A 12,496-nucleotide genomic window follows, 5' to 3' on the forward strand; every position below is an offset into this window, starting at 1 on the left:
TTATTTAATTGTTTTGTGATGTAATTGAGTGATGTGTTAGATGAGCGGCAACTAAATGTGGATCCTAAGTAAACGAAACTGAATTAAATGTAAAATACTCTCCATATTATAAGCACAAAGCAATAGAAAACTAGTTTGAGATGCAACTGACGGAAAGAAAATTAAATTTTATTTGATTCTTGTGTCCTCCCCTCTCCTCTATGCCACCCTGAGTAACTGCCCCAAAAAACAACCAAGAGCCACTTCCTTATATGGAAATTACCTGCAGAAAATGTTTAACTGGTGACATTAAGCAGCGTGTTCTCCCTCCTGCTAAATGTATTTTTACATCTAAACAAATTAACTGAAAATTCATATAAAAAGCATAATAATACATTTATATATTAGCAATATATTATTTTTACACCATTTGTCCTTGGCTGGAGTGGAAGGTACTTATTTGCATCCTTAACATTGTATGCATTTTTTTTTTTTAACGCTCTTTTGGTGAGGAGCAGCACAGAGTCATCACTCAGGAAAGCGCTGAACTTCTGAGGAGCCGCCGGTGGTTGAATGCTGCATTTGAACTCTGGCATTTCTTTCAAGTGTGAGAGGCTGTCTAAATCCTGTCCAAAAACTTTGTGCTTCGACAGATCAGCAGAGAAAGAGAAACATACAGTATGAAGCATGGAAGCCCTGCCCCGCTCGCGAGACTTTTTTTTAAAAATAGAAGAGCTACCGTACCTGACAGGGAATGGAAGAGGTGGGATGCAAGCACACACAGAAATGTCTCACAAGCAGGGAGGTTTAAAAATAAACAGCAGTTCCCAGTCACTAGGGGGAGGGAGAGAGAGCATGAAGGGGAAGTTGGTTTTCTGCACTTCCAGAGTCAAAGACTCACCCATTTGTTAGACTTCTAATAATGTGACTCACATTTGTTTTTCCTAAAATATACATTTGCTTCTTTAAAAGATGTAGAGGCAGATGTTGAGTCTGAACCTGTGATCTGGACCTCGTTCGATGTCGGGTTGCTGCTGTCCAAGCGGTGAAGCATCTCAAAGCGATGACATAAGTCTTTCTGCGCGCCTGCGCTATCTAAAGCATTCACTTAGCATGTCAGGGCTCATTTGCTTTGCCATATGTTCCGATGGATTAATACACCCACAGCACTGTGACCTCCTCTCAAAAGTATCTCATTTAATACCAACTACTTTTACCACATAAAGCATTTTTAGAGTCATAATATCTCTTTAGAAAATGGCAAGTGGCATAAAAGAGCACGATACATTAGAGAAATTTATTACTCCCAGGATAAACCCTCAGAGATATATCATCTCATTTTCGAAGGAGACCTGCAACTGCCAGAGGTGAATGGAGAAAAAAAGACATTAGAGCCTAAGACTAAAATTAGAGGGAGAAATATGGTGCTAGAGCCAATGAGATGAGACCTGATGTGCTCCAAAGCTACACTGTAAGGAGATTTGACATGAAATCAATTACTATTTTTGAAAATATGTTTGCATATGGTTTCACTTTAGGATTAATTTAATCATTTATGTCCACTAGAAGTAGATTAAGAATTATATGTAAAGTATTTATATGTAAAATTACTTGACTGAATTAGGTTTTTGTGCTTTTTTGTGGCCGTCAACAAACTTCCAGCGTTTGGCTGAATATTTGACCTCCATTCTTGGTAGAGTGCATTAAAATGTTTGGTTTCATGGCAGATGAAGTGAATCTATTGTATTTCAGCTTCCCAAGCTGCATTTTCTTTCCAATATTTCCAAAATAATAATTAAAAACACACATTTTCCATGAAAAATTTGACGTTTCATTCCACAGAATAACATGTGAACAGGTGAATCCAGGAATATTTAACTGCATCCAGTTTGACCCATTCCAAAACAACTAAGATGCTAGTTTTGGGCTCATTCTCCAGTTCACACCTGATTATCCAGGAAACTCGGTTTGATTGGGGACCAAAGTTGCAACTTTTGTTGCATTTGCAGCTGCTGCAGTTTTCTTTCACACTGCACTACCTCAGACCAAATCATTTAAAAACCCTATTCCCCTCCTGTCCTGTGGGGGCGCCGCACCAAGAACCACTGAAGGAAATGACATGGGAATCTCTGCAGAAGTCACTGGGTTCAACTTCCTTCTTCATGAATTTTTTTTTTTTTTTTTTGCCAAACAGGAAATACGTAAAAGAGCCGGAACATCCAGAACTTACAGCTGTTCTAATGATCTTTGCTCTTTGTTGTTTGCAGACTGGAGGAAATATGAGTTTGTTGAGGGCAACAAAAAGCATCTGCAACTTGCTGGAAAACCTTTATTTAAATATTTTAGCAGATGAATGTGTATATTTGAGCCTGAATGTCTAATAAGTGGATTAATGTAAATTCATCATGACTGCAAAATGTTGCAACCATGATATATATTTAGCAAACATTTAAGTTTTATATTGTATAATCAGTTCAAACAGAAAAATATCCATCCATCCATTTTCTTTCACCCTTGTCCCTCAGTGGGGTCGGGAGGGTTGCTGGTTCCTCTCCAGCTAACGTTCCGGGCGAGAGGCGGGGTCACCCTGGACAGGTCACCAGTCTGTCACAGGGCAACACAGAGACACACAGGACACACAACCATGCACACACACACTCACACCTAAGGACAATTTGGATAGGCCAATTAACCTGACAGTCATGTTTTTGGATTGTGGGAGGAAACCGGAGTACCTGGAGAAAACCCACCATGCACAGGGAGAACATGCAAACTCCATGCAGAAAGACTGGGGCCGGGAATCGAACCCAGAACCTTCTTGCTGCAAGGCAACAGCTCTACCAACTGCACCACTGTGCAGCCCCAGAAAAATATCAATTTAAATAAATCATTAAAACCCCAAATTTAAGTAGATTATCTTCAGAAGTATGACTGTCCTTCCAACTGGAACAGGAGCTCTTGAAATGACTTTATCAGTCAGTACTGAACTTCAGTTCTGCTTTGCAGCAAAAACAGACGTGAAATCCTCCATCAGTCTTTATGTCGGCTCTCAGAACGTGGTCAGGACTTTCTGCTTCGTAAAAGTCTGCCCATTAAGAAAGTATCTTCTCACTTGTGTATGTGGCCTTGGTCTGGCACGACCCCATCTCCTTAGGGTGTGTGCACCGTTAAAATCTTGCAGATCAATCATGTCCAAACACATTAATAAAATTAATATCCTGCTTTCCCCACAGGCATGGCCGCAGAAGGCGAGGACATAATGATATTAATTCACTTTAGGCGCTTAAAGCTTCCAGCTTGATGACAGTGGGTGGGTAATGTGCATTTATGAGAGTTGCATGGAAAGAGAATAAAACAAGAGCCTCAACAAAGTCTCATTAGTGTTTCAGGGGCCAAGATACACCTACTCTTAGAATAATGGCAAGCATCAACAAAAGGGGCATTAATCGAGGTATGAATAAAGGAAATGAACCTGTGCCTGATTACGTGACCGTTTTGCCACAATAATCAGAATTAAACCTGTCATTACTCAGAGATTCAGACTCGGTGAACTCGCTTTTGTTTGGCATCACAGGAAAAATATTAATTCTGCTTAACGACTTACAAACTGTTTCATTTACTTAGATTATATGCCTTAGCTATGAGAGTCTGTAGTACAAGTACACTTCTATATGACGGTTTATTATGGCCAAAAGCAAAACAAGAAAGAATAGGAGTACATTTCCACCAATTAACTCAGACATGTTGAAATTTTATAGAGAAAAAAACGTGAAAATTTTGGTTCCATAAAGGTAAAAAATGTGCTACCAAAAAATAAATAAATTTGAGGTTAATGCTAGAAAATGCTTGAAAATTTCTGAGTTTGAAAAATGAAAAAAGCTGGACTTTTTCAGCTTTTGATACTAAGAAATTTCCAAGTTTTGTCTAGAAAATTTTAGACAACATCTGAATTTTGTATCACAAATTTTAAACTTTTGAAATTAAATTAAAAAAAGGCTTATTTTTTGATTAAGTGAGTTTTTTTCTCACAAATTTTGACTGTTCAAACTCAGAAATGTTCCATGTTTTTTCTGGAAAATTTCTGAGATTAATCAAAAAATTTCTGATGTTTTGGTATAAATTCAGTACAACTTTTGCATTTTTTTTTCTACAATGGCCTTAATCTGCTGTTGTACTTCTCCCAGTTTTCAGTCAACATCACTGCAAAATTTTACCTCATTCTCCTAAAATGTGCCGTTTCTGTGGCAAAACATGCAACACATATTGAGGAGACTGCCGCCCACACAGGAAGCTTCCCTAATGTAAGCTTTTACCTGCCGACGCTGTTGCTCGCGGTCTGACTCGGCTAACATAAGACCCTCGCTCGCCGATACCTTCCTGCTCTGTTCTCTGCGTTTCCCTTTGGCAGGATGCAGCAGACCCCTGTGGTGAGTTTAAATGCCATTTGTTGTCAGAGGTATTGAGATTCGGAAGAATAAAGAACGGCAAAGGAATGCCACGTTTGCATAATGCAAAAGCCCCAAACGATCTGAGTGATATGGCGAAGGAAATAAAATGTAAATGTCAGTGAGTGAAGAGTTTTGTAAGCAATGCTTTTGTGCGAGGATGAGACGGGTTTCCTTCTTGATATTAATTCTTTTATCTGCTGGAAATGCTTCCTGGATTTGGGCTGCAGTTTGGTATCACAGAGTTGTGGCATTATTTCCAAAACCTTACAGAAATGTTAATGTTTCCAAGGGAATGCACAAAATATTACCAAGTGTATTTGGTCTAGTTTCTAGTGCAAATATATTGGCGTACTTGAAATAGGACAAAACTAACTCAGTGAAATAATAACAAACAGCTTCGTACTACTCGCAGATTACTCCACTTAAAACTAGAACGTTTTCATCAATATTAAGGAATTATTCACTATAAAAAAGCTCCAACATCATGATAAAAAGATACTGGTAAGTTAGTTTTGTGTTAGTTCAAGTGTAGTAAGATGTTTTCACCAGAACGAGACAAAAATACTTTTTATGATTTAGTTTTTTCCAGTAATTGAACAATTAAAGTAGTAGTAGTTTCTGTTGCGTAGAGATGAAAAACCAACCATGATCCAGAAACAAATATGTATCTCATGTGCTTAAAACTAAGTGAAAAAAATATTTGATCACCAGAAAACCAAGACTTTGGCCAAGACACCTTTGCTAGCAAGAGACTTCCTGTATTTGTCAGCATTGTTGACACTTAGGGACACATTTTTTGCCACTTTTCTTTATAAAAAGTCTCATTTTCAGGTTTTCTGGATGGTGCATTGCAGCTCAAAGCTTCAGACTTTTCTACAGATTTCTTAAAGATTGGGAATTTTAAGATGGGATAAACTGGTCTATGACTTGGATGTCTTTTTTATACAGCACCAATTCACATTGAACATCGTCTTGAGGACATTTAGCAAAATAATTCATGTTAATTCAGTCACTCAAACATTAAAGTTGATACTGTATATCAAACAGTGCATTAATATCAGTTTATTATTGAAATTAGTTTAAAAAGATTCTAAGGAAACCGGCAGATTGCATTGAATCATTGACTTGCAGCATTCACTCCTGGACATATCTACAGTAGGAATTGTGCATTGTGTCTTTGACTTTGCATGGAAAGGAAAAATTCCCCTTTAACAGGAAGAAACCTCCAGCAGAACCAGAGCCTGACTCGGTACAGGCGGCCATCTGCCAGGCTGAGCAGATTCACAACAAAGAAACAGAAAAACTGATACAGGAGTTAATAAAAAGTAAAAAGTTAATAGAAGAAGAAAACGTTTAGTTGGCAGCGTTATTTCAGCCGATGCTTCCCTGCAGTAAGGCAGCAGAGCCAAACAGAACGGCAGACCAGATGCAGCTTCTATAGAGAGAGAGAAAAAACAGAGAAAACATAAAACTGACTGCTGCTTTATTGCCTTAGTGCTGTGTGGCATCTTTGTCATACTGTGAGATTCCTTTATGACCCGTCCTACGAATCCTGGCTGAAAGAAGGAAGTTCTCCTCCAAGTTTTAACTCATTTGAACACTCAGCAGACAAACAGTCTCAATTCGTAATGTTTCCAGCTCTTTGCTTGACAGTGGAGGTGATATTTTTTTAAAGAGCTCAACTTTTCATGATTACTACAGGAAGGAAGATCCTGCCATCCAGATCAAGGTCGACTGATGCTTCTATTTCCCAGCACTTTCTCTAACTTCTTATCAGACTTTCTGCTGACAGTATTCTAGTCCAGGACGTTTCCATATCTTTGACCCCAAAGAACATTAATATCTGGCTGTGCAAACACAGAAAATATTATAAGACATGTAAAGAAACATCAACCTTTAAAATGTTTTTATTCACCTTTCAGTAATTATTACATTCATTTAGCATAAATGTTGCCTTATAACGTCTGACTTCAGATGGCCATGAGTTCTGTGTTGGAAAATCTTATCAGATAAATACACTGACTTTGACAGATTTTTTCCATTTTTCATTACAGTCCTCTCTATATGTAATATTTTATACTTATCACCTCAAGTTTTATGTTATTTCATAACTCTCCTCTGGTCTTTTTTTAATCAGAAACTTTTCCACTTCTTGTTTGCTACGCTAGCTTTAGGAGCTAAGCGGCTTGGGGAATTTGACTGGCAGCCAATCAGAAAATGAGCATCAGAAATAATGTTTAAATCAAATATTTTGACTTATATTTTATATTTAAGAATGATTGAAAAACAAATTGAAATAGTGAATTTTATGGGATTCAATTTAAAAACAAATTTCCCCCACAGCGCCCCCTTGTGGCCCTCCAGGGCGTTGCAGCATAAACATTGAAAAACACTGTTCTTGTCCATTCCATATTTCTGTAGATGTGTTGTTTTTTTTACCTCAAGACGTAAATATTTCAACGTTTTTTGTTTTTTTTTACCTCAAGACGTAAATATTTCAACGTTTTTCTTGAAATCTACTCCTAACTACACTTGGTTAGTTAGGAGTAGATTAGGTGTCCTACAAAGTTGAACTCTAAATCATATAAATCAGCGCCAACTTTTGTCGTGGCATAAAGTATCGTTCATTTCCTTTCTTCATTTTAACATCCAGACTTCAAACTTCCCTATTAAAGACTCTCTTTCACATCTTTTCATGCAAATTTCAGGCTGGAGGATCAAAAACGTAGGTTTCTCATTAAAATCCGTACCTTCTTTGCCAACAAAATACTTTAAAGGAGTTATGACAAACCCGGCTTTTGTCTGTTGTTTTAATCAGGTATAACGCACATATTTCAACTGATTGCAGAAGTAAGAGACGAAAGCACTTCAGTCTGTTTTTGTGCCTTTCGGGCTCTTTCTGATGTAAGTGTCTAAAATGCTCTTTGGGGGGGTTATGCAAATTCACTTTTCTTTTTTCTTCTTCTTCTTACGTATCAGACAGAGAGGTGTTCGTTACCCGGTTACATTTTTAGAACATGCCCCGGCACACGAGCGCACAAAAGGTGCGTGATCCTTTGATCCGCAAAAATATTCAGCGAAGTGAGTAATTGATTCGCGGCTTAGTGCGAGAGAAGCCTCGGTCTAAACGGAGAACCTCGCGTTCTCGTCATCACAATGATACATCATGTTTAGTGACCTTCTCATTGACACTAATGGAGCAGCAGAAAGAGACAGTGTGCAGTTCTGATGCAAATGAAGACATTTATTTGTTTACATCGTGTATACCCCTGACACCCGGCGTGGAAGGATTTTTTTCTCCCATTGTTTCACTCCCAACGTTTGATATACTTCCATTTAAAACAATAAGACATTGTGGTGTATTCCCCACACTGGGTGGGATTGCGAGCCCATTTAATTGACCACATCCCCCACAGAGGAATGCACCGAACATGTGCTATATGCCATAGGGGAGGAATGTGATATTTACAGGACACAGAGCCAGGGAGGGAAAATGAGCGATTCCTTGGAAAGGTGAGTAGCAGGTAGCTGAAGATGAAGCCTTTGTGTTCCCAGAATACTGACCCACCCACATGTTTGACTTATTTCAGAGTGCTGGAACATCCCCTGAGATAGGTGCGCAAATGTGTGCAGAGGATCCCTGTTCGCTCTCCTTTGACTCACTTCCCTCACACACATATTGATGAGGTAGAAAAAAGAAGAAGAAGAAGGGCTCAACGGGAGAGAAACGAAAGCCACATTGTGCACAGAGCGGAGTTTGGCAGACCCCAAATTAGAGACTCAGGAAGGTTGGTTATGATAAGAGAATCAGGCTGAGTAATGGGTTCAAAGGATGATCATCTGCTTCCCAGTCTGCCAATACAAGGGGACGGATGGCGGAGTGGAGGGGGGGAAGAGCAGCATGGAGGCATTGAAGGGGTTTGCACATCCCATCTGCAAAACACAAGATTATGGGAGACAATAGGTAAATCCTGCAGAGAATTCCCAGGAAAGCGTGCAGACAAATGTGAGCGCACAAACCGACGCACTGAACATGAAAACGCATGCTCAAGGACACGGCTGCATTATAAGGCAACACACAGATGGGAAGCAGTTGTTGCACACAGAGATTCAGATGGATAACCTTGGGTTGTGGAGGTAAAGATAAAATCATTGTCCATTTGCATGCTTGCTGATTTTCTCTTAGGAATGACAAAGAAACGTACACTGCAAAAACACAAAATCTTACAGGGTATTTTTGTCTAGTTTCTAGTTAAAATATATTACTACACTTTAAACAAAAAAAAAAACCTTACAAGTAAACTTTGGTCAACATATATGAGTTTGTTCTAAGCAAATAATTCCTTAATATTGATGAAAAAGTCCAATATGTGGAAATGTCTTTTTATAAGTGAAATAATTTGCCAGAGGAACTAGTGCTTCTTCATCAAGATTAAGGAATTATTGACTTGAAATAATTGCTAAGAAGTTACTTTCACGTTAGTTTTGTCTTATTTCAGATGTACTAAGAAATCTGCAGTAGAAACTGGTCCAGAAATACTTGGTAAGATTTTATTTTTTTTGCAGTGGAGTTGAAATATTGTGAACGCTAAAGTAGCAGTGCTGTTTAATGACAGCTTGCTGGCTCCTGCTCAGAGAATCCATTTTTCAAACATGACTATATCCTCGCTGTGCAAACTGAAAGCCCCCACTGGCCACAATACACTGAGTAAAGAGCATTTGCAGCAGACTTGTGGTGACACTTCCAAATCCTCTGGCCGCGGAGTCTTATGGAGGGTCCATAAAAACTGTTGGACGGAGTTGCATATGATTTGTAAACTGCAAACTTCTTAATACCCGACCCAACTACAAGCTTGGGAAATAAGGGAAAGCAAATAAAATTGATGCATATAGTGATATCAGTTTGAAAGAATAATTTGTTCTTTACCATTTTCTAAAAATATTCAGATTTTACTTTGATGTGTACAAGAACTCAACAGATTCAACAATGTCGATACGCAAGAAAGGTCGCGCGCTCTGTTGACGGTTAGCATGCTGAGTTAAAGTACGAGAACTTATTTTAGCAATTATAAAAGTTGTGTTGTATTATCGTTGGTTAATTCTTCGTGAAAAAGCTAAATATTTAGCAGATTCTTTCATTAGTATTAAAATGGTATCACTTTTCTTCTTAAGTAACAAAGCTCTGTGGCATGGAAAGAAAACAGGCCACTGCAGGTAGAGTCCACATAACGTAACTTTTACAGTCTGCAACCAGTTTAACTATTGAAACGTTTTTGTTTTTCCGATCTTTTCCGATCTTTTCTGCATCTATCGAGTGTTCCCTGTAGTTTCATAATGTACAAGTCACCCAGAGGATGTTTACAAAAGAACGACAAAGTTTGTCTCGCGCTGCTGTCGCTAAAGTTTGAAAACACAGTTTGCTTTAAGAAAACTTTAACTTTTTAAAATTCTTCTTTTCCTTCTTTTGCTTTGGTCCCACTAGATCTCAGAGTGGAACATTTCTTTCCGTGAGTTTTCAGTGGGGATCCTGTAATCCTGTCAGACTAGATTAACCTGACGGAACCAAACACTTTTACTTTTACCTTTTCTCACATCTGCCAGAAGAGGCTGAGCTAAACTCATTACTCTTTTTTATTTAATCTTAATTATTCCTTTTATTTGGGTTTTCAGGGTCAGAATTTGTATTTCTAAGCTCCTTCGAGTGAACAAAAGTGTCCATGAGACATTCCTCCACTCGATGATGCACTGACACATTTACAGCTTCATAAATACTTGTACTACTGTTGTCACGAATCTGCTGACTGCTCACTGTAAATAAAAATGTGGATATGGAGAGAAATGTGAAGCAGTGAATAAAGACATCAGTTTTGACACAAGCTTGCAGGATGGAGGGAAAACACTGGAAACATTGTCAGTCTGTCTGTCTGTCTGTGGTAAGTTTCTTAAATTTACGTATTGGAAGTGGAGTAAAACTTATTAAAACTGGACATTTTTAATAAATCAAACAGGGTATCTGAAAGTCAGATGCAGGACTTAAGACCAGCATAGTAAGAAATGTTGTTGTACTCTGTAGTTTGATACTTTATTGTATAAAACATGGTCTAAGAATAGAGCCTTGAGGAACTCCATGTGAGGCCTTTGGGCGCTCAGGTCAACAACTGCTAAATGAAGTAAAGTAATCCTGATAATTCAAGTCTTTCTTAATGAAAAAGCAATAAAGCTGTTGATACATTTCATTTTTTATGATTTTTGGCACACTCACTTAACATATATGGGCTTTAGAGAATTTAGTGAAATATTAATCCAGTGTGAAGAAGTGCTAAAGTGAGTCTCAATCAGAAGTTAGGTGAGAAAACAGAGACTTTCTCCTTTTATCGCCCCTGTCATTAATTACAGACTTAATTACACTAAAGCTATAAAATGACTGCTGTTTAATATCGCAATCAGACTTCTTATTAGTTGACTGTTGGAGCAATAAATATTTTTATGCTTTGTTGCCTTCCACATTTATTGAGATGCTACCGTGCTGTTTGGAAGAAAAAGACTAAATCCAGTCCTGACTCTACTGAACAACAACTACTAACACTGGTTTGCTGGTTGAATACTGCAGCCACATGGCATGAGATCAACCGTGTCTTGCTCAAAGACAAGAGCTGAAACCAACCTATTGATTGTAGGGCTGAATGTTCCAGTGGGAGGTGGAATGAGTTATTTTTGTCTCCATGTGGCAGGGACTGAAACGGAGGAGGAAAAGAGGAAACAATACCTCGGAACAGCAGGAGATTCAGGTGCCAAGCACAGCAGAGTAACACCTCACCAAGCAACCAAGCGGGGTGCAACGCGTCTGTTTATGCATGTGCTGCGCCTGAGTCAAGTAGGGACTGTAGACGGAGAGTGACAAAGACGGCCGGAGAGGTGCTTGGAGTCGATGAAGTGTCCGCTCTCTGGTGGCTTTGAGAGGCGTGGGTGTAATAGATTAAGCTAGTGTCTCGGGGCTCATCCCAGGGCTAACCCTGTCCTATTAGGAGTGGCAGCGCAAGTCTTTTGCAGTCACTCGACTCCACTGCAGTGTGGACAGAGCTGCTGGCGAACTACTCAAATGGCACTCCACTGTTGGGAGCGACCGAGAGGATGGAGATGCTCGGAGGCAGCCAAGGACACAAACCGATGTGACTGATGGCAGCACAATAAAGTGAGCATCTCTTCTCCACAGTGTTAAGACCCCCCGGTACTCAGAGGAACATGAAATGGCTCTCTGGGGCATGTGAGCTTTGCTTAGTGAAAGAGAAGCTGTTTTTTGCTCTGTGTTCGCTCGTCCGCCGATGGCAAAATATCAGTCAGTGGTCTTTAGTATTCTGCAATGTTCAGGTGAAATTATCAGTTTCCACATTTTGCTGTATTACAATCACATTTAAAAAATTTTTTTTTTCTTTATTTTATGAGATAAGCACCCAAAGTACACTGCAAAATCACAAAATCTAACCAAGAACGTTGGTCTAGTTTCAAGTACAAATATCTTAGTATACTTGAAATAAGACAAAATAACTTAAAAGTAAGCAAGATTGTTTTAAAGTCAACCATTTATGAAAAAGCACATGTTCCATTGACTTTTTACCACTTTTATAACATATTATAACGACAAAATATTTTGTTATAGGTGAATTAACAAGTACTTTTTCATCAATTTAAGAAATTGACATAAAACAAGCTCCTAAATCTGAAGGTTTACTTGTAAGTCAGCACATTTGAAAATAAGACAAAACTAATATTTGCAACAGAAATTACACAAAAATACATGGTTAGATTTAGTGTTTTTTAGTGATTGTAATAATTGTAAGCTGGATTGAAATGAAGGCAGAATTTTCATTCTTTTTTTACCAATAAAATGTGTTGGATATGTACATTTAGTCAAATTTACTCTGGATGTAATTCCAGTGCAGCCAACCGCCGTCACAATTTAACAAGTTACAAAATAAATCTCCACATGTGTGTAATTTATTCAGAGCATAAATCCAGCTGCTCTGTGAAGGCCTCAGTGGTTTATATGCAACATTTATGAATGAACATCA

The 12,496-nt window shown here is 38.5% G+C and overlaps 1 protein-coding gene and 1 long non-coding RNA gene across 3 annotated transcripts in view; one reads left to right on the top strand and one right to left on the bottom strand.

Annotated features, from left to right (window-relative positions):
• Positions 1-12,496, top strand: part of LOC103456689 (cadherin-12) — a 151,690-nt gene that overhangs the window by 102,745 nt on the left and 36,449 nt on the right. The window lies entirely within an intron of this gene.
• LOC103456690 (uncharacterized) overlaps positions 7,657-12,496 on the bottom strand; it is a 49,577-nt gene continuing 44,737 nt past the window's right edge. For both annotated transcript variants that reach the window (XR_001776057.2, XR_532291.2), the window contains one exon: positions 7,657-8,360. This is a non-coding gene — a long non-coding RNA (uncharacterized LOC103456690). The remainder of the gene's footprint in view (positions 8,361-12,496) is intronic.

The sequence above is a fragment of the Poecilia reticulata genome, chromosome 20, assembly GCF_904066995.2.
Source record: "Poecilia reticulata chromosome 20, P_reticulata-male-v2, whole genome shotgun sequence".
In the NCBI taxonomy this organism is placed as follows: domain Eukaryota; kingdom Metazoa; phylum Chordata; class Actinopteri; order Cyprinodontiformes; family Poeciliidae; genus Poecilia; species Poecilia reticulata.